Below are 23,110 nucleotides of genomic sequence, written 5' to 3'. Positions count from 1 at the left end.
AGGTATAAGTACTAAATAAACTGCTTATATCTTTGTATCATGATACAAAGACAATTGACACTCCCAATGACAGACAGAAGAGATTGTTGGTCAAATGGGCACCCAAGTTAATTGTCTGCTTGTAATGGAAAAGAACAACTACACAATAGCAAAGGCATCTGAGTGAAATGGCCTTTTAGTCAGTGGAAGAATCTTTTCCCTAGTCAATATCAAGTCAGAGAAAGAGAAGCAATCTAAACCTGGAGATAGTAAAGAGTGAGCAATGTCTGTTACAGACTTATCAATGAGGACATTAATTATTATTTACAACATGGAGAAGAGGGCAGTAGGCACTCTAGAAATGCCTAATAGATTGACAGAAGAGTTATACTTTTTTATTTCCATACATAGACAAATAGGACTGTAAATTTTAAATACTTATTTTAGAGTAATTGTCTTAGCAAGGCCCTGAATGTATACCAATTAGTACTTCATAAATAGAACCTAAGAGCAGCACTGCATGTATACTCATGGCTACCCATAATAGAATCATGGAAAAATCTGCACAGAACAATATCCCATGAAGCAGCTGCATGAATTGCATCCTAGGCCTGACTCCACAACCCACTGGCCGATAAAGAAGACTACAGGTAACAGGATGAACTATATTCTTTTCCCACAAACATCTATCACTACAGGTGAGGAGTTCATATTAGCCATCACAGAAAAATGCAGAAAATCCTGACAGACCCTGATTGAGTCAACTTATGTGATGTATAACATTAAAAAGGCATGGGCAACAATAAGTGTACGAGCGACAACCCGTGGAAAGTAGAACAACATCATAATGTCACTGCTACCCAAATTGCTCACCACATGCTTCTCAATGGAAAAAGCCCCAAAACCAAAAATAAAGACAAAACCCCTGAGACTGGAAAGGTACAAATACCCTAAAGACTTGGGTTTTACAAAAGCCTTCTTATTAACCGAGTTTAATGCTAGTATTAACACATGGAAGACCAGGAAAGCAGCTGGCTTTGATGACATACTTGCTGAAAGTCAATCAAAACTGAAATCAAGCAATTTGGACCCCAGACTTAATAATGGATCCTTTGCCTATACAAATCATGCACAGCCAATCAAAAAATTCCAAAGATATGGTGACACGCTCAGGTAGTGGCAGTTCTAAAGTCAAGGAAAAGACCCATCTGACCCAAAGAGATTCAGCCCTCTCTCTCTTTCTCTCTCCTATGCCACATGTACAAATTGTACAAATGGCTCATACTGAACTGGCTTGCCTCATGTGGATAAATGCCTAATCCCAGAACAGAATAAGTTTCACCCTAGAAAAATCAACAACCCACCTACTCAATCTAACTCAACATATGAGGAAGGTTTTGAAAGAGGCCAAATCACTGAAGCTGTGTGCATCAACTTGACAACCACCTATGGTACAATTAACTATTGACAACTTCTCCACAAGACCCTGGAAATGACAAACTGGTTGGGAAGCAAAGCAGATAGAGGTAACAGAGTAATGTCTCCTGACCCCCCACGGGAAGCATATTTGGACCACTATACTTATGACCAACAAATTGATTTGGAACAAAACATTTAATCTATGCAGATGACCTGTGTATAACAGCCCAAAACACTGGTTTTGACCACGTTGAAAAATCCCAAGTGAGGCACTAATTGGCTTTACTTCATAGTACACTGAAAACCAATTGTGTACCAACCCAGCGAAAACACAAGTGTGCGCTTTCCATCTGAAAAACCATGAGATCAACTGCCAGCTCAACATTACATGGTCTGAGACCCTACTATCCCACTGTCCAAACCCAGTGTACCTTGGACTCATCCTCAGTTGAGTCCTCTCCTATAAAGAACACATTATGAAGATAAAAGAAAAGGTAAGCTCTTGTAATACCATTTTATACAAGTTCACCAACTCAAAATGGGAAGCTACCCCTTCAACCATCTGAACCACTGCTCTGGCTCTTAGCTTCTTCTCTGCTGCATGCCCATATTCTGTATGGGAGAGATATGGACATGCTAAGCCCCTTGACCTCATTTTGAATTATAGTTGCCAATGCATTACAGGATGTCTGAAGCCTACCTGCCTAAACAGTGTGTACCGCTGTGTGACTGGCATAACCGCCTGACATTAGGAAAGCAGTGGCCTGCAGGATAGAATGATTAAGACAAAGTTAAGATGCAAGATACCCACTGTACAATGATCCCACAGCACATAAATGTCTGAAATCATGGAGTTTAGTCACCAGCACCCAACTTCTCAATGCCATGCCCAAGAGACATAATAATAGATGTAGAATGAGAGGCTGAAGAAAATACTTAGAAGTGAAAAACTGGACAATCCAGTGACTGAGTCCTTGGTACCAAGAGCTAAAGAACCATGGCAAAGATGGTGATGTCTCAACCACCTGCATACCTGAGTTGAATGCTCCAAGGAACTGATGAAGAAGTATGCCATGGTTCAAACACCTGTGACTGTAGCACAGAGTCTCAAACTATGCAACACCTGCTGCAATTCTCATTGCTTGAAAGCACATGAACAATGAAAGATCTCACAAAGTACAATAAACAATCACAAGCATGTGTAACAAAAGTATTAGTTTGACTCCTCAGCTCCACAGCATCTGTATAGATCAGGTGCTTCAGCGACGCTTTTTGGTCCTTTTATCTAATAGCTGATTGAATCAGCTATTAGATAAAAGGACCAAAAAGCCCCACTGAAACACTTGATTTATACAGACATTGGGTGAGCCAGGCCCACTAATGCAATGCCTCTTCTGGTCATGTGCTGCACTCAGCATGGGGCGCACCGAACATAAATTGCCATTTTGCATTTTTTCCCCCACATCTGTAAGCAGCCAAAATGATCAAATGTGGTATAGAGACATGAGAAAAAGAAGATGGAAAAATAGGGCTAGATGAGACTTCAAGACTTCATGCAATCCAATCCCCCCCTGTTCGAGGTTAGATCATACCTGTCTAAAACACTTCATGTAAGTGCTTGTCTAACTTGCTCTTAAAAAACCTCCAAGGATGCACATTTCACAGCAGCTCTGTAACCTATACCAGGACTTAGCCACCCTCATAATTAGAAGTTTCTTCCTAAATTCTAATCTAAATATTTCCTCTGTCCATTTAAAATTGCAACATCTTGTTCTGTTTCCTGCAGCCATAGAGACTACACTATCATCACTCAGTTTATAACCATCCTGTGTGGTTTTGAAAACTTAAATCATATTTGCTCCTAGTCCTCTCTTTTCCAGGCTAAATAATCCTAGGTCTTGCAATTTTTCCTTGTAAATCATATACCTTGATCTCTGCTAATATTTGTTGCTCTCTGATGAACTGTTTTCCTATTTGTCTATATTTTCATGAAGTGTGGCAATATAAAATGGACAAAATAGCCCAGGCTTTGCCAGTGATGAATAGAGTGGAAGAATCATCTCCCCTAACTTACAGTTAACATTTCTGTTAATACAATTATGCTATTGGCTATGTATGCAATAACAATACATTGTTAACTCATGTTCAATTTTCTGTCCACTATAGCACCAAGATCTTTTTCAGCAACCAAACTAATCATTCCCCAGTTCATATTACCGTAGTACATTTGATTGCTCCGTCCTAAGTGGACTACTTGGCACATCTTACAGAGTTTCTTCTAGTTAATTTTCCAGTTTATCAAGGTCATTTTGAATCCTAATCCTAGCCTCCAATATGTCTGCTACCCACCAAGTTTGGAGCAATCTATTAATTTGCATTTAATCCCATTTTCTAAATCATTAACAGGTAACATCACTTTTTAGGACTCGTTATGTGCAGAGCAAGAGTACATTGACAGAGCATACTTACAACTGCTCCCACTGAAAAATATGTGGCAATACAGTCTTGTTACTTGAATAACAGTATGGCTTACAGGAACCAGATCCCAACATACTCAGCACCATCTACACAACACAAGGACAGTTTCTGCCCAAAAGTCCATTATTCACTAGATTAGTCCATTATTCTCTTCTTCCCTCCCCCAAATGCCATTTCTATTATGTTGAGGTAGTGGTAATGAAATGGGGCTTAATTTTGGTCTAGCTAAGAATTTAGAGATTCCTCTTATTAAGAAGATTGACTCATGTGCAATAAAGATGGCAATTATGTTCTTTGTACACAAGAGGAAAAACAGTACCTTTCAAGATATACCATTAAAGCAGGGTAATCAAAAAGTGAGAAAACAGATGAAGGAAAATCTCAGTGGCACAAGTCCACTAGCTACAGTGATTAGGTCCAGCTCAAACCCTTCTTGATAGTGAAGATCTTTCCATGTATTGTCAACCACATAAATGGTATGCCCCTCTGTTGGAAGCAAAGTCACCATGAGCTGCTAACAAATACATTTAGAAGGCTTTGAAAGTCTGTAACTTGTTGCAATGTTGACCTTTTCAAAATGTTTCTTCTCAGGTGCTTTTGTTAGATGATCACATAATTGAACAAACTTCATTTGGTTTCTGGATTTTTTAAAGTTACAATTTGCAAGCCAACATTCAAAGTTTGCTTTCATGGGGGAAAGGAAAAAAAAGAAAAAGAAAACATTTAGAACTTTCTTACTCATGTCTACATGCCAAAGTTTGTTATAGCTTCATGTGATTATATCAAAGCCTATCAGCAGGTCCACTATAAAGAGTTCTTTGCTTTCTTTCTCTTTTTTTGAAAAAAAGAGTCATGCTTAAACATGACAGGTGTCCTTCAGAGAATGCTCATTTCCTTGGTAATTGGTACAAAGGTGATCATAAAAAATGCTTGGAATTTCCTATGTCCCTTTTTTCTTTTTTGGTGGCCAAGTGAATAGCATGAGTCACTGACTTTCTTTAATGATATATTTGAAACAGTTTGTTCACACTGAGAAATAAACTACAGATCCAAAATATTTTTTTTGAAAAGTATATGTTGATGACTAGACAGAACTGACCCAAAATTTTGGAATATTTGAGTCCAGACATTAGGCCTTTTTGACCTAAAGCTTACCTAACATCTCTCACAACCATACAGTTGGTCTACTAAGAAATATCACAAAATCCTTGCTTCTCAAATATTTGGGGACATGTGGAAACCTTATATTTGTTCTCTGGTAACTTTGTAAAGAGAGGTCTTTTCACCTAATTACAATCTCTCACTCAGAATTAGATACTTGGTGCTTTAGCCTTATGTGTTCCTATGGATGTGCAGTGGTTACTTGACTTAAAATGGCAGGGTGTTGAGTGTTCTCGTTTTATTTAGAAGTCTTTTGCTTCCAGGCATCAGGAAGAGTCAGCTGTACCTGAATAAATGTCAAGTGCTGTGAAATAGTGCTTTACCATTTTTTTAAATAAATGTATTTATTTTGATGTTGCTAAGTGCTTTGCTTATCTACTATGAGGTCAGGATCAGGTTTTAGTAGTAAAAAGAGGGACTAGGATATAGGACTTTTTTTAGATCTGTCTTTGTCTTGTGCTTTTTTTGTACCTCTATATATAAAGAATGCAGAATAAAAATTCCTCTTTTCAAGTCTAGCAGTTGAAAAGGCTCACTTGGCTGCAAGCTGATTGGGTGAGCTGTGCCTAAGAACTTTGCAAGAAGGGTGGCAAAAACTTTGCAGAGGGTGCAATAGCTTTTCCAGGCAGGAGGGTAGGCTGTGCACAGTGCATGGTTTTTATTAGAACATTTGAACTGTGACTAGAGCCCTCATTGCAAACCCCCACTGAAAACCTATTGGCTGCTAGTCAGCCATAAAAAGTTGATGGTGGGAAAGGAAGAACAGAGAAGCCAGAGAGTAGCCAACACCAGCCTGGAAAGAGGGGCAGAGACTCAGCCAGAGGAAATGGAGCTGAAACTTACCCAGAAAGCAGACATCAGAACAGAGGAGAGCCTCAGTCATCCCAGGAGAAGCTGATTCCCCACCTGGGTTCGGAGCTGTGCAGCAAGGAACACAGGTACCAGGGGAGGAGTGGGGAGGGGTTGGTAATCTGGCTGGGAGCTGGGAAAAAGCTGCTTGGTCAGAGACCTGTGGAGGGAAGCCCCTGTTTTCCCCTTTAAATATTGGTCTGGAATGGATAAATCGTTATATTATAATTATAATATTAGCATATTATAACTGAACTATGAACCTTGCATTTAAAACTAGATTGATGGACTCTGGGCATGTCTACAAGTGCACTTTACTATGCTTTAGAGTAATCTAATGCTCAGTAAAGTGTTATCATCTACACATGTGCAGCAATTACTGAGCAGTAGGTTAATTTAAAGTGTTGTCTGCTGGTACTGACAGATACAGATACAGGTAGTAGAAAATTGTACTTTGAACTAGTGCACCAAAGTGTATGTGTAGATGCTTACCAGGAGCAAATTGCTCCCAGTCAGCCCAGGCAGCAGGGGACCACAACTTCTTTTTGGCTAAGCAAGCTCCAGGGGGATGGGAGGGAGCTGTCCCTGGTTCTAAGGTAAGCCCCAAGCTCCAGGGCATATGGGAGAGCTGTCACAGCAGCTCCCAGCCATACAGAGTTGGCCGCAACATTTCCCCCCTCCCCCCCCGCCCACCTCTTGCAGCTTGTGGTTAACCCTGAGCTCCTTCTGGCTCAGAGATGTCCCTGGAGCTGAGACAGCTCCCTGCTTTGCATCCCGTGGAGCCCCAGCCAGACTCCCCCATGCCTTCTGTCAGACCAGAGCTGCCCCCTGGTCCCCTGCCAGCCCAAGGCTGCTTCCAGTTCTCCATGCTAGCCTGGAGCTGGCAGCCAGGGGAGTCTGGAGCTCCTCCTGGCTTATGCAGGGGGCCAGAGGTGGGCAGGAGTAGCACTGGACTAGGCTGTTCCTGTCAGGCTCAATTTGCTTCTGACCTGGGAGCATGAGTATACATGTGCCCAGGAGCAGTTTAATGCACTTGAATTTACTGCAGAGTAAATTCAGGCACATTAATTGCATGTGTAAATTTGTCCCTTGGGCACATGCCAACTGATTTGTCTGAAAAGAAACACCTACAAGTGACAACCACACACAATCATTTTTCTGTCTAAAATGATGTTGTCCCATAATTTTTTTAGCTTGCGACAAACATAAATTTATGTTCATGACAGTTCTACCCCCACACCAAAAAAGGGAGAGGTAGGGGAAACAGAAGCTGTTGCTTTGGGAAGAAAACTACCTGGTAAAGTGGTGTATATAGAAGGGACAGAGGTACGGTTATGATTTTCAGTGTATAGCTATGAGCAGGGATCCTGGTCTCTCCTCTGTTTAAAAAGCCAAAAATTTCTGATTTAAAAAATCCATGTTTTTCCTTGATTAAAATGAAACACTAGTATACATAGATATCACTTGGACAGTGTTTTATTGAAATCTTTATCATTTTAAAGCAATTTTGAGGCCTACCAGTGCCTCAATCATTATAATAGAATACATTTTAAATACCTATACATTTTGGTGTTTAAATTTTGGATATTTTATAACAGAAAATTAGAGTTCCTCCTGTCCCCTTCACTCACTGGGACACCTCCTTCTGCTTTGTAGTGCTAAGCAGTCCTGATATGTCAGTGCCCCTCACTCCTAAGCCACAGCCCTCCCCGCCCTGCATATGCTCCTTACTCCCAACCCATAGCTCCCCACCCCTACCAGTGCCCCTTACTACAGACTCACAGCCTCCCCCCATCCCCAGCCCTGCTGGTGCCTCTCCCTCCTGACCCACTGTCCCATGCCCCCAGTGTGTGGGGCAGAGGGAGCAGGGGACAGGGGAGTTGCCTGACCATATATATACCTCACTTCTCCTTTGTGGTAAAGCTGCAGCCCAGAAAACCTGGATCCCCGGCTATGAGCAACAGGGAAGAGGGTATCACAATAGCTTCTCTTAACTATTTTTCCTTGTTTAATAATTTGTTCTGTATCTAGTAAGGCTAATATCATTACATCTAGTTTCTTATGTATTATACTCTAAACCTGACACCTTTTCTGAATTACAAAAGCCTACAAATTCCTAAAGTTACAGATGACATGCCTAAATCACCTACCTCCCATTGGCTTTGAATGGATATTAAGCACTTAAACTACTTAGGTGCTTTTGAAAATCATCCTAGACAATGATATCAGACTGTTGGTGCCTAAGTAACTTCATGCATCTGATCCTAGGCTTGTTTTTTTAAAGATCATTAAAGCTTTAATTTTCTTACTTTATTTGCAAAAATCCACTGGGATGACAGTTGATCTTTGTATATTACACAGATGAGCTACATAATACAGTGACTAACAAACTCACATCATAAAACACTTCATGAAATAATTTATTGTCCCAAAAGACTGTTTACTAGGGTCTATTGACTTATTCATGAATGACAGACATAGTACATTCTTCATTAAGTAGAATTTGTGCCTTCCCAGGATATAGATGACATATAGACTGTATTTATTGAAGTGGTCTAAATAGATTTCTTTTAACTCCAAAAAAAAAAATGTGGGCAGGAGGAAACCTTCAGGTGCAAACACTTCAATAATTCATTTTTGCATACCCCTTAAAATAAATTGTTTTGGATGATGGATTTTTTCATTAAAGAATTAACTTTGCACGTACTTTGCTTCTTTACAACATTTCAGAGAAAGTGTGCTTTTTGAGATTCAAGAAAATTGTCGCATATAATTTTCCTGCACCCAAGGATCAAGGCATTCTTTCAAATTGCACACTCCATGCAATTGACAGGAAGTTTTAGATAATATAGATCTGAAATAATAAATCTAGTGAGTAATAGCAGAGGCAGAATGACTTGGGAATTCAGTAACACTGCCATCATATTTAAACATGATAGTTTCCTGGTTCTTGCAAAATGCTTTGATGTAGAAAGCCTCTTTTATAAATCAATATTGTACATATAAGGAGACTGAACAATCTGAACTGGGTCTTATCTTGATGATCAAAATATTAAACTAGCATTCCTTTCCGTAAGGCCAGCTGTGGATTTCTTTTAAAATTCATAATTTATCTGATGCAAATTATCAGCCCTCCATATATATCAGATTTGAAGGAGTGCTAATTTGCTATTCAGATTCAGAGAGGTGCATTTAGTACAGCAAGAAAACCAGCTAGTAAATAATAGATAAATAAATAAATGGTTCTTCCTTGCAGTACATCTCCTTAAAATAAATTACCAAGTGAAGAATCAACCTCCAAAGTAATTTGATCAAGATAATCCTCTAAAAAAACAGTAGTTTTCAACCTTTTTAGACACAAGGCACCCCTCAGAATATGCCAGCTTTTATCTTTCAGTTGTTTTTTTAGTAGAGCAATTCATCTGTTGCAAAGAACTCTGAAAGACCACAACAGGTCAGAAAGTGCTTTTTACATTATGGATTCCTATTTGAATTCTCTCAGTTTATCTTGTAAATCATGCACACCTAACAGTGCTGACATTGTCCTGGAACCCTGGTTGACAATCACTTTTCTAAAAGTTTGTGTGCTTTATCCCATCCATATTTTAACTCTTTAAATTTCTCAATTCTACAAAATTGTGTCTTGTAATAGAGAAGAACTAAATACATACTTAAAATTAAGTGTGTGATTATTTCCAGAGTTTTGATGATTCAGAAGATTATGTCTGCATAAGTACCTTAAAAGTTGTTTACAGTTTTACTCGGAAAGCACTGGCCACATTACTGCTGCAAGCAATACTAATTATAACGCCCAGGGTTAATTCATCTGCTTCTCCAGCAACGTCATATATGTCATCAACTATTTAGCATTCCCCTTTGCTGTCTTCATTGATCAAACGGGGCTAATCTTATAAAAGAATGAATGGATAGAGATTTAATATCAATTCCAAAAAATAGTACAAAAACCCGTGGCAGAATATTTTAAGCTCCCTGGGCGTTCCACTGCTAGCCTCAAAGTAGTTGTCCTTAAAAAAAACAAAAACAAACAAAAAAACATTTTATATATATATATATATATATATATATATAAAAAGAGGCAAACAAAATTATAGACAAGAATTCATTCACTGACTGGATGGTCTCAACAGGGACTGTGGTTTCTTATCCCACTGCCTGAAGTAGTTGGTAATTCAGGTGTTCCTTTAGATGTTAATTGCTTTGTTCATCTCAATTAATTTAGTCAGTTATTGCCCCTTTTAACTTTTTAACACATATTGCCACTGCTCCCTGTCCCTTTCTCTTATATATAAAAGCTTTTATTTCTACCAGTCCTTTAATACTGAGAAAGTGAGCTGTTGCCTAAAAAAAACTTATGCCTTTCTGAATCAGCTACTGTAAAGTGCCATCCTGCCCTACCTTTTGCCTATTCAGATGATAATTTTTTACTTTAACTTTTTTCTCTTGGCACCTGAAACACATTCATTTGAATTTTGTGGCCCTGACTAATGAGAGTGTACAAATTTCGCCCACAAAAATAAATTACATGTTAAATCTAAGCACTTTCTAATTACCTTCCTCAAGGAACAAAACGAGGACATTATCCTTTTTGATTATTGTAAACTGCCAATCCATTTGGGCAAATTTAATAGGACATCAATTAGAATTATTTGTATAAGAGACAGTAGAGAAGGAGAGGGGACTGCTTCATGTAAGCCTTGAAGTGTGATGATCCACAATGAAGGTTTCATGTGAAAATTGGAAATTATTTTTTCTCCCATTGAACACTAAACATCTGCTGCAATTATGTTTAACAAGGACGTGGTAAAGCTTGAGAGAGTCCAGAGAAAGGCCACCTGTATGATCAGAGAATAGTACAGCAAGCCATGAGAGGAAAGGCTGAGGGATCTGGGACTCATCAGCCAGAAAAAGAGAAGGCTGAGGGGGGACTTGGTAGCAACTTACCACTACATTAGGCGAATACATCAAGGGATTGGTGAGCAACTGTTCACCAGGGCACCCTTGGGGAAAACCAGGAGTAACGGCCACAAGCTCCTGGAAGACCGTTTCAGGCTGAACATTAGGAAGAACTTCTTTTCTTCACAGTTAGAGAGTCCAGACTGTGGAATAAGCTCCTTCCAGAGGTGGTGCTATCACCTACCCTGGAAAACTTCAAGAGGAGACTGGACAGTCACCGTGCTAAGGTCACCTGACACCCCCTTGTCTTTTGTGCCTGGTGCAGGGGCCTGGATCCGTTGATCTTCTGAGGTCCCTTCAAGCCCTTACAATCTATAAACCTATGAATCTATGTATTGTAACTTAATAACTACTATTTCTTCCATGAGTATATTCAATATTTAGGAGATGACTGGAAGACTTGGAAATAGTTACCATAAAGAAACCAAATAACATCTTGCCTGTGATTATTGTTAGCATTAAATTAAAAAAAAAGGCTGTAGGAAAACCAAAACAACAAACACCCATCACATTCATTACAAAGAAGCAAAGCACACAAGCCTGAAAATTTGTCATGGCTAAAATACAGAACTATCATATGTTTCAAATTTTAAGGAAGGGTAATTTGTAGCTTTTCACCATTCAAGCCCAATCATTTTACTTGCAGGAACTGAATATTAGGGCTGTGTGAAGCTTCAGTCACTGATTCAATTTGGCAGAGATTCAGCCCGATTCGGTGGCCGAATCTCTGAATCCAAATCAAATCAGGAGACCCTTTAATCTCTCTGAATTGAATTGGAACCCTCCAATTCAGAGAGATTCGATGATTTGTAGAGATTCGATTATTCTGACAGACATAGCTTTAAACGTTTTTTCTACACACTTCAAGGTACCAGGTGGCTCATGAATGCTGAGATGCTGAGGTGGATGGAGCATCCCATGGGAGCATTTGGGGCTCCCCATTGTGCTCAACAGAGGACCCAGAAGTGGACCAGAAGCACGTGCTATATGACTGGTGCCTCCTGGGTCGGGGGGGGCCCAGGCCCCCCTCCCATGGCCAATCACTGAGCTGGGAGCCCCGGAGGGGTCCATGGCTAAGCATGCAGGAGGCCCCCCACACTCCTGTGGGATGCTCCATCCGCCTCTTCATCACAGCATTCACAGCAGGTGCCTGGTACTTCAAGGTACGTAGAGAAAACATTTAAAGCTCTGTCTATGGCCAAATTGCTGATTCTCCAAATCAGCATCGAATCTTCAGGTTCAGATTCAGCCAAATCAAACCAGAACAATAATCTGAATCAATGAATTGAATCACTGTCCCCAATTCGGACTGTTCCCTTTGGTCTTTTTTTTATATGTTAAATTTTACTACTCTATCACAACCTACTGCCGGATAGCAGGAGTGGAGGGGAGAGGTATTTCATATTCAGTGGGCATATCTACACATGTGCTTTTATTGTGTAGTAAGCAAAATTACTGTATAGTACAGGCATGCATCTACATATGCATGCCCATACTGCACAGTAAATATGGCAACTTATGCCAACTTGAATGTAAGTTTGTAACCTGCATCATACCAGTGTCAAATTTATGCCTGATTAATTACTGCAGAGTAATGCACATGTAAATGCCTTACTGTGAAGTAACACTGTGTATATAGAGTGACTTGGGACTAACTTTAGTCTCAAGTAAGTCCACACACAGTGTTAAGGAACTTTAATACCTGCACATGTAGCCACCAGCCTATTCCCGCTTACTGCTCAGTAACTTACTGCACAGTAAATTTAAACTAGTGTAGATGCATGTGTAGACATGCCCAGCATAAATTATAATTACTAGAGATCACGGATACAAAAGTAATATGGATACAAGTCATCCTCCTCTTCAACAGAGCTGGAAATAAATGTTATGCTTTTTCTAGATCTGCAAGCAGTATATTACTGATATTACTAAAAAAATAGAACCTCTCAGAACCAGGCTATACAGATGAAATACCATTTGTCTTGTTAATGTTGGGCCAAATCCTCCAGTCCTTTCCCAAGACAGAAAGTGTCATTTAAATTCAACGGGGTATTTTGCTTTACTGAGAAATACACACAAAGAGATTAAACACTTCAGGGATTAGTCCATTATTATTTTATCAATGTAAGAATATGTAATGTGTCATCGCTGTAGTATCTAGAGGGAGAAACACAAATGAAGTGTTTACCCAATTAAGGAAAATGACAGAAAACTTGGAACAGAACTGAATTAAAGGACACAAATCAGGAAAAAAAAAAATCGGCCATGCATGTGGAATTTTAACTTGTTTACAGTTTCTTATTCAGTGTCTTCCTTTTTTTAATCTCTTTGAAATAACAACATACCTGAATGGCAGGGTACAGCCATACCAGTATGTTCAAGTTTATCAACAGACAGGTATACATAAAAGTGTAATCACAGAGGAAGGAACTACTTTGAAGTACCAAGAATGATACAACAAAATGTGTGTCCGAGTAGAAATAGAACCTATGGATCAGAGCCTAAACTGAAGTAAAAATATATGGCTCCACTGAAGTGAAAATTAATAAAGCCAGATTTAGCCATTTTTAGTGCCTGCTCCTAAATCATTCCTTCCTTGAATATAATCTTAAAATGTAACCTTATTTTTTTGGTTACCTCTTTATTTTTGACGTGGGCTGCTACAAGTTATGGATCTCTTACTATCTTATACCAGTACTTGTGGCAGGGTGGCATATGCAGCTTATTTCAGTGGGAGCAATATATAAAAAACAAAAGGTAGATTAAGGTGATTATAATAATCTACTCTGCATAAATCAGCCCACAGAACCTCATTTAATGATTAAAAAGTGATCCATAACTCCTATTTAGAAAACAGTCTTTCCAGGAAGACATCATTTCTAAAGATGAGTTCAAACTGTCAGACACTTGATCTCACACAGAGCCTCCTGGTCATCAGTTGGTCACCATAAAGAACAATTTGCATGATATGGGCTGAAAGCTTTTTAAGAAAAAAACAGCATTAAAGTACTCACATTGTAGGTGCATGTGCTTAGTTACCAGGAATACTGGTCACTTAGAACTTGTTTGCAGTTAACCAAAAATGAAAAAGAAACCCACAAACCAAATCTCCCCTCCATTTTATAATAAAATGTTGAAGGATCACAAAACTGTACCCATCTAACAAGGTACCCCCTTCCTTCAAAAAACAGACACAAATTGCAGAAATTAAGAAAACAGGAAATGTTAATTTTAAGGAAAACCCCTAAATTAGAAATGTTGCTATTGACAGCACCTGACAAAAATATTATATATGGCTTAGTATGGTAACTTTTAAATCCTTTTGTATTTTAAAATCTCAGTGAAGGTAAAAACAGTCACAATCACAGCTGGTTATCTTCATTTTGCAGCTACAGGGGTACTTTCTAAACAGTTTTTATAATAATGTTATCATGGGAACAATAAAACTGTCATTAGACTAGTAGACAACTGATTACCTTGGAACATGATTTATAAAGATCTAAATAAAGATCTGAATAAAAAGTTTGCCTAAAAACCTATTGTTTTTTCTTGAGTCTTTGTAAAAGATTCCATTAGTTGTGTGAAACCTATGAAGGTAGCAAACCCCCCCGTCAATCAGAGTTTAAAATTAAATAGAAACATTAAACTGTACCTGAAATAAAAGGTTTTGAACTCTAGGATTTCTTTGTTGTAATAAAATTAATGTGATAACAAGTATGGTTTTGTATGCTAGTATTATTATACAGTACTTGGAAGACCTTAATAGGCTGATTTAATATCACGTTATAGCTATTGTTGTGATATTGATATTTTTTATAGGATTATACCCTTTGCAAATATGCATATTCAAAAGATAATGTTCCGGTGCTATATGTTTAAATCTTTACTAAGGGCACTGTTAAGGGACCTTGGGGGGAAGTAATGCACACTACCATTTACTAATGGTGTTTTAATTCTTTGTTCTATTAAATTATCTACCCATGCTGCCTCCATACTGCCTTAACATCAGTGCTGTATATTGTATGTCAGACTTCTGAGAAACCCAAGTGCAAAAAAAAAAAAAAAGAAAAAAACCCTAAAATCTGAATACAGCTTCCACTGATTTCAAGGAGAATTGTGGTGTGAAGCTAAAGTAGTTGAAGACAAAGAAATGTAACTGAAACAACTCAGTTTGTACAAAAGAATGGTCATGAGGTGTTTCAAAGCCTCTTAGCAGAAGTATTGGTTGATTTGAAAATTAGGTGAGAGATTCTAAAAAATGGGAAGACAAGTTTATAGTTGAAAACATTAATATTCTGCTTTTTCAAAGAACCTAAAGAATGTTCTGCATTTAAAAATTTGTCCAAAACTATTCCAATCATGTAATTGCTCCAATAAAAGACGTAACCCACAAAAGTCTTTACCTTTCACAAATGTATTTCAGCTGCTTAATGTTAATAGGATATGTTTTGTTTTGTTTTTCCCATTTTGGGGGCATTCTTTATCATGGGGGCTTGTTATAACTAAGTAGGAGCTATAGAGACTGAAAGCAGGAAGGTTTATTATAGTGACTGTCACCTACACTGTGCTGTTCTGATCTGTGGGAGTGTTCGGGTCTGCTATCGCCCTCAATGAACAGGTTACTGGGGTCTGTGTTATTTGGAAGGCTGCCGCTGCTGACAGACATGAAAAAAAAATCCCAAAACCCCCCAGTGTTTTACCAGAAGAGGAAGCAATTTAGTTTAACCCAACTCCCCAGTGTCTGTATGGATCATACACTTCAGAGGGGCTTGTTGGCCCTTTTATCGAATGACTGATTCAATCAGCTATTAGATAAAAGCACCGTAAAGCCCCACTGAAGCATTCAATCTATACAGATGTTGGGCAAGCTGGGTCAAACTAATGCAATACCTCTTTTGGGCATGTGCTGAGCTTGGTACGGGAGCGTGGTGATCTTAAAGCACTGTTTGTTTAGTGTTTGTAATCAGCCAGAAAGAATAACTCAAATTTGTGTTCAGTGATGAAAGCTCAGAGAGGTTTCAATCAGCCCAGATCAGCAAAACTGCCCAGGACAACGACAGCAACGTATGCGCAATTATGCTCCCCACTATGAACAGCAAGTCTCTCAGCCCCCATGTTTAAGCACAAGATGAAGGCATCTTGGGCAAATTCTTATCTATTTTCTGTCAAGGTGTCTATTTCATTGTTTCATAGTTGGTAGGGTCGGAAGGGCCCTGAGCAGATCATCAAGTCCGACCCCCTGCCATGGCAGGAAAGAGTACTGGGGTCAAACGACCCTGGTGAGGTGTTCATCTAGCCTCCTCTTAAAGACCCCCCAGGGTAGGAGCCAGCACCACTTCCCTTGGAAGTTGGTTCCAGATCCTAGCCGCCCTGACAGTGAAGTAGTGCCTTCTGATGTCTAGCCTGAATCTACCCTCTGCCAGCTTGTAACCGTTATTTCTTGTCATTCCTGGTAGTGCTCGGGGGAACAGGGACTCCCCCAATGCCTGCTGGTCCCCTTTGACTAGTTTGTAAATGGCCACTAGATTCCCCCTCAGCCTTCTCTTGTGGAGGCTGAACAGGTTCAGGTCCCATAGCCTCTCCTCGTAGGGCCTGCTCTGCTGTCCCCTGATCATGCGAGTGGCCTTCCTCTGGATCTTCTCCATGTTGTCCACATCTCTCCTGAAGTGCGACGCCCAGAACTGGACGCAGTACTCCAACTGCAGCCTGACCAGTGTCGCATAGAGGGGGAGGATCACCTCCTTGGACCTGCTTGAGATGCGTCTGTGGATGCATGACAAGGTACGGTTGGCCTTGCTGACCACTGTCGGTCCATGTTCATTTTGACATCAACAATAACTCCAAGATCCTTTTCTGCCTCTATGAAGGATTTCTTCTTGCTCTATGCAGAATTTGCCCACCTGCAGCTTGCCTCTGCTATCTTCACTGGCATATTCTTACTTTCTACTTCACATTGTTCAGCTACTGCTTTTTGTTATTCCCTTCTTTCAATCAGTGTTTTTGCTCATTTCCAGTGTTGCCCCCACTGCAAGCATTGTTAGCTGTGGGGCTCACAGAGGGGACAATGCTACCCTGGCTGTAAGCCTCCTGAGGTTTGGGGTTCACAGAGGCAGTCATGTTTTCCACGCTGCCTCTGCTGCAAGCACTGCAGCCCATGTTGCTGTGGGGCTTGGGGTGGTGGCAGTGGGAAGAACGCTGATGAGGAAGCTGCAGGGGGACAGCATTCTCCCTTTTGGAAACCCTGACCTGACAATGCTGCCACTACTCCGAGCCTTGTCAGCTGTGACACTGGCAGTGGGTGGTACACCCCTGTGGCTGGGAGCCCCTCAGTTGATGGGGCTCTCAAATCACATATAATGATTGGCTACATGTTTAATTAATGGTACGATTAGAACATCAACAAAGTTATGACACATTTTTTGTGGAATAACTTAGTAGCTTATTGGGGGGTTTTTAATGCCATTAATTGTTTGAATGTGTAGCTGGGCTATAACTTAAGGCATGATAAACAGATTAATCATGCCTTAAGTGTAATATGTAGATGGGGCCCAAAGCCTGCTATCCCCAAACTCCTTTGGGTGCCTAAACTATAGCTTAGCATAACTATGGCCTAACATAACCAGAACTCTTATATCCTTGGAGTCACAATAGCTGCTGACAAATGTGGGGAAAAAAAAAAGCCACAATTTACCGAAAGCAGCAGCATGTTAGTTTGACCTGTCACTGCAGTATCTGTATACATCAACAGAGCTTTTTGGTGCTTTTTTCTAAAGCTGGTTCAATCAGCTCTAGATAAAAGCACCAAAAAGCCCCACTAAAGCACCTGATCTATACAGACATTGGGCAAGCCAGGTCCAACTAACAAGATGCCTCTTCAGGGCATGCGCTGGGCTCTGCACAGAAACATGAGTTTAAAGTAAAGTACAATTTTTTTCACATCTGCAAGCAGCCTATGACATCAACTGTTTTTCATTATTCTTATCCTAAAGGGTGTCTGATAAGACTAGAATAGAGTGGGAAGCAGAGGACATTACCACCTCCCAGCACTGGCTTTAGCTAAATCTTGAATATCACTAATGTATTCCTGTTCCCACTCCCTCATGTGTCATTTTCATTTCCCAGCTAAATTATGAGAGAGAGAGAGAGAGAGAGAGATGGCACGTCAGGATGATAAGGAAGGACGTCAGGTTGGGGCATGTCTGGCTGAGGTGGCAAAAACAACTCTATTTAATACTGTTCTAAAATGTAACACCTTAATCAGACTAATATTTGTGCAAATGCAATAACAACATTTCTCCAAACAGCAAGGCTGCAAATAAAAAGGTTGCCATGGACAGAAGTTGTATTTTCTATCTTTGCTATTCTTTTCTGTTGTCTTCAGTGCAATGGTCTTGTCTGTAAAAACCAGGATCTCACATTAAGAACAACAGTGGCAACAATTTTGGGGCATCTCAACTAGTGTCCCTCCCCCTCCATTTTTAGGGCAAGTAATTAACCAGCTTTGGTGAGTGGTTTGCCCCTTTTTATTACAAGCAATTTTCCAATATTTGAATCTTTGATACATTAATTCGGAAAAAAAAATTACTGGTATGAACTGTATGTTTTCTTTGGTACAGTTTATCCTATTTACAATGAATAACTTTACAATAAAGTCCTGGTGGAGTTCTTTTTTTGGCATCTCCTTTCCACCTTCACCCAAAAACAACAAAAGCAGGTTTACTTGTTCACAATATCCATCTCTGACTTCCAGGTGAGATGGAGTTCTGTCAATGCTCTTTCTTAAGACTACAGTTCCCACTGCTTTCCTCAGTCTAATGGTTTTGTGTTTACTCTCTGCCTCAAAAACACAAGCACATCTGTTTGGTGACCCAGACCCTATATTTCTAATCTCTTCTTGGTCAAACTCCTGATCCAACAGGATTTAGATCTTGCTATGCTGGACAGAGCATTACATCGTGACTTCTCTTATTTCATCTATCCTAATATAAAGGAATAGGTTTGCTCCTCATATTTAAGTCTGAATAAAGGATGTTCAGTACACTCTGCATTCAGTTATTTATAGTCAGCACACCTTCTAGCACAACCTCATCTAAAATAAGCATTTTCTCTCTCTAAACAAAAATAATAATAATACAGAAAAATATATAAAATAGAGATATAGATACCTGCTTAGCATTGTAACAATAGATAAATGTTTCAGAGACAGCTTGCCCCTTGGTGGGCCTGAAACACATAGCCATACCCATTACACGGGTCCCAGGTTCTATGACAATATCATGGTCTTCCAATTACAATTGACCTAATCTTTATGCATTTAATAGATCTTATCAAGTTGGATTTCTACATACATCTGGGTAAAAGCCCTTAGAATATCTTCTGCTTGCCTTGATCTCATGGTACTTCAGGGTTCAAAGGCTCTGGAAAGAACAAGGATGTATAGACATCGCACTGGTATGATCCAGTATAGCAATTTCTGTTTTTTGCATTTTTTTTTTAAGGTTCACTTTGGTCATTACCATACCTGTAGAACTTCTCAATTAGTTTACTGCCTCCCTAATTAGTTGTTAATGAGGTACTGTTGTAATAGCCTTAATATTTTATTAATTATTATAATTATTTAAGGATCTGTGACATTTACATTCTGCTGATTCATTAAGAATGTGTTGATCGTCACAACTTGTTAATTTCTTTGCCACAAGAATAAATTAAAACTAATCATCTCTTATTTTCACTGAGCAGCCGGCCTCATTCTTATTTCAATGATTATTATTGAAAAAGAAAAAAAAGATAGTATTACCAGCGTTAGCCAAAAATTATGATCATGTTGGATACCTAAAGATTTTTAAGTTAATTCTAAGATGCACTATTCAAAGCTCATTCTGATTCAGACTACAATCTAAAAGTAACCAAGTTGCATTCAAAACTTTTGATCTGCTAAGAAAAATAGGAATAGATGGAAGAGGAAAAATGTCAGTATTCCATGATCTAATTCAGTGAATAAGGATTATTTGACAGGATTAGGGGCTCAGTCCTGAATCCTAAATTACTGAGATACCAATTTGAAGAATGGAATACTTAAGAATGCCCAGATTGTTATGATATGACAGTCAATCATTAAACCCCAGATCTTTACTTAACAAAGAACTGCAGTGACAATTAGCTTTTGGATATCATATGGCATGACCTTCAGTTGCTTGTTATTTGTGAAAGATTTTAATCAGATGGTTCAATACTTAGAATCTTCCAATCAGGCTAACTTACAGTACCTAATGTCTTTGTTTGCAACAAGATTACATGACATCTCTTCTTACCAAGAGGTGTTGTAGGCATCATTTTTCTCCTCTTTTGGTCTAAATTTGCTATTGCTTTAATATAGGCACAGAAATAGAAAGTAGCTCTGTTTTTTCTTACACAAAAAGTGTTTTCAAGGCAAATTCCTTCTGCAACAATTGTAAGATTTTATATTATAATTCCCATCTCAAGTGGCAATTTACACAACAATACTTAGAATTGTTTTCTTAAAATAATTTACACTATAGAACAAAATAATCCCTGAATTCTAGTATTTTCCTTGATTGACTATCTTAGAAATATTAAATAGAATTAGAGATGTTGGCGGTAACAAGAATTTTATTGCATCTTTCTTTTATGATCATAAAAAATAGTAAGACAGTTAACTTATTTCTAGATTTTTGCCTCTACATGACTGTCATGAGTATTCATAAATATCAGGGACATTTGTTGGCACTTTCAGGAAGCTTATAGAAAAGAGAATGGCCATTAGGACATAACAACCATCCCATAACACTACAGGGCTTTTGGAGCAGAAACTTGGAAAAATGCTGAGATTCTGTATCTACTCTCCTTCTTGCCACTAAGTCCTAAAAAGAGAATAACTCAGAGAAAGACTGTTAACTGACCAGGGAATATAAATATGCATATACTTTTCCTGATAAATCACAGTTAGTACTGTCAGTAACTGCATTTCCTCTTTGTTGTGGACCTCTTTCAAGACTCCTTAAAGAAAAATGTATACTGAATAGTCTGTGATACATAACTGGCTTCTTAAATGAGCAATAGATCTGGATGCTAAGTCAAAAGATTCATGATCTTTGAATGCATGTTCAGTACTCTATAGATTTGTATTGTGGAAACCTCAGAGGTGTTGAAGATTCAGCTTTATTTCTTGTACAGGTAAATCAAAGGATCAAAGTAGTTGCTTCATTCTAGTAACTACTCTTTGTAGAGTTATTTCAGCATTACCAATTATTGAACTCTGAGAAAGGAAAAACATCAAGATGAAATAGTGATACTTTTTATTTTCTGTGTATTGTGCCTTGTAGAGTTTCCAAGCTAGGTCACACAGGGGATGTACACATTCTGCGCTCTTGAACACAAACATAATTTTAGATTTGAGAGGCTATCAGAGCAGTCAAATATGTAGTCATTTTAGACTTAAGTATATGTTTTACTTTTTGCTATGGGAACACAACAATTATGGGACCAAGCAGCACCAGTAGACTTTGCATCAAAGTTTTTGGCTTGGGCCACTGAAGATGGCATTAGAAGCAGATCCAGGATTTTAAAATGGGGGCAGGGGTTGGGAGCATCAATGGGTTCCTAAGGGGTGGCTGCACCCCCACACCCCCAGCTTGGGGCCTTCCTTCCCTCCTGCCAGGGTAGCAGACCATGCAAGAGAGGCACATTTGGGGAAATTTTGAGTCCCCAAAGCAGAAAAACAATTCCTCTCCTTTCTCTCCATGCTCAGGGGCACATCCCTTCTCCTCCTTTTCACCCCCACCACCTGTTGGCACTGGATTTATGACTCCGATACCTTATTCTGGGTGGACCCAAGCCCTCAGACTGAACACAACTTCCTCCATTCAATAATAGGCAAATTTAATTGATACACACTGATAGCAGATAAGAGTAATGTAGGCAAGGCAAACCAAATAAGCCCCCTGATTCTATTTATCTACCAATCCCAGGGTTCACAGAGGAAAGTTATGCTTGGCCAGTACGTGAGCTACACTCTGTGGTTCTTTCTTGAATGTCAACATTTCTGCAGGATCAAGGGCCAAGGCCCACCCCCCAATAGTGGGGTGGGTGAAACAGGCTGGTAGTGTGCCTTCTGTCCATGGTGGCCTTGGGGTTCCCCCTTTGGGGACATTGTGCTGCTCTGAAATTCCTTCTTTTGTATTATTTTGTCCTCTGATGCCAGGCATCATTGATTGGTCTCCCTGCGGTCGTCAAACTGTTTTGATCATCAACATATTCCTCTTTTCCAACAAAACCATCACATCTTCATATCTTAATTTGGTTATTTACTGGTGTTTTAATTTGGGCATGCCCTGGCCTCCTAATTTGGTTTGTCCACCAAAACTAGAAATCCCAGGGGCTTTGCAGCTGGGTACTGTGACCTGGCGCCAATGCAGCAAGCCTATTTTTTGTTATGGATTTTCAGGAAACACTGTTCATATTTCCCAGTCTATTTTTCCATTGGCCTCAGACATGGTATCTGCCTTGAGGGCATCTGTCCTTGAAACTGTGTCACAAACAGGTCCTTAGAAACCAATTAACCCTTGCCATTCTCCTGACCAATTGTTCTAATGCAATATTTACTCTACCTACAAGCCAATTCCTAAAAACAAATCTCTAAATATCATTTGTAGCCACCACCAGCTACTGTCCCCACTGTGCCAGTGGGAGGCTCCAGCTAGTCTACACAGGGGATGGTCTCAGCCCAGGATGATGGCAGGAACAGGTAGGTTCCCCCCTTCCTGTACCTGCTCCCAGGGTGGCAAAAACACTGAAGTGATGCATGTGGTACTGGATGGGAGGAAGGAATCCACCCACCACCGCCACTGCTGCTATATCCAAGGCCAAACCCAGCCCCTGTACAGCCCAGGTAGAAAAGAAAGAAGAGACTCTAGAGCCTTTCCCATCCCTGGGTCAGTGGGGACAGCAGTAATACCAAGCAGGGAGGGAGAGGTTAGGGCATATGCCTCTGAGCATGTGGGGGAAGGAAAGAGGGCAATTCTTACCTGCTTGGGGGACTTAAAAGTATTCCCAGATGCTGCTTGTCCAATATGGGGGTACATCTGCATCACTGCAGCACCTGTGGATCCATCCTCAGATAGGAAAATATATAAATCTGGTTTTGGACCGAGGGGTTCATTCATCCACAAGGCATAGGCTCATTAGTGTTATGTTCATCCCATGGCTTTTGCTAGTTTTTCTTCTTACTGAT

Source organism: Alligator sinensis, unplaced genomic scaffold, assembly GCF_000455745.1.
Source record: "Alligator sinensis unplaced genomic scaffold, ASM45574v1 scaffold236_1, whole genome shotgun sequence".
Taxonomy (NCBI): domain Eukaryota; kingdom Metazoa; phylum Chordata; order Crocodylia; family Alligatoridae; genus Alligator; species Alligator sinensis.
This window is presented reverse-complemented; position numbering follows the sequence as displayed.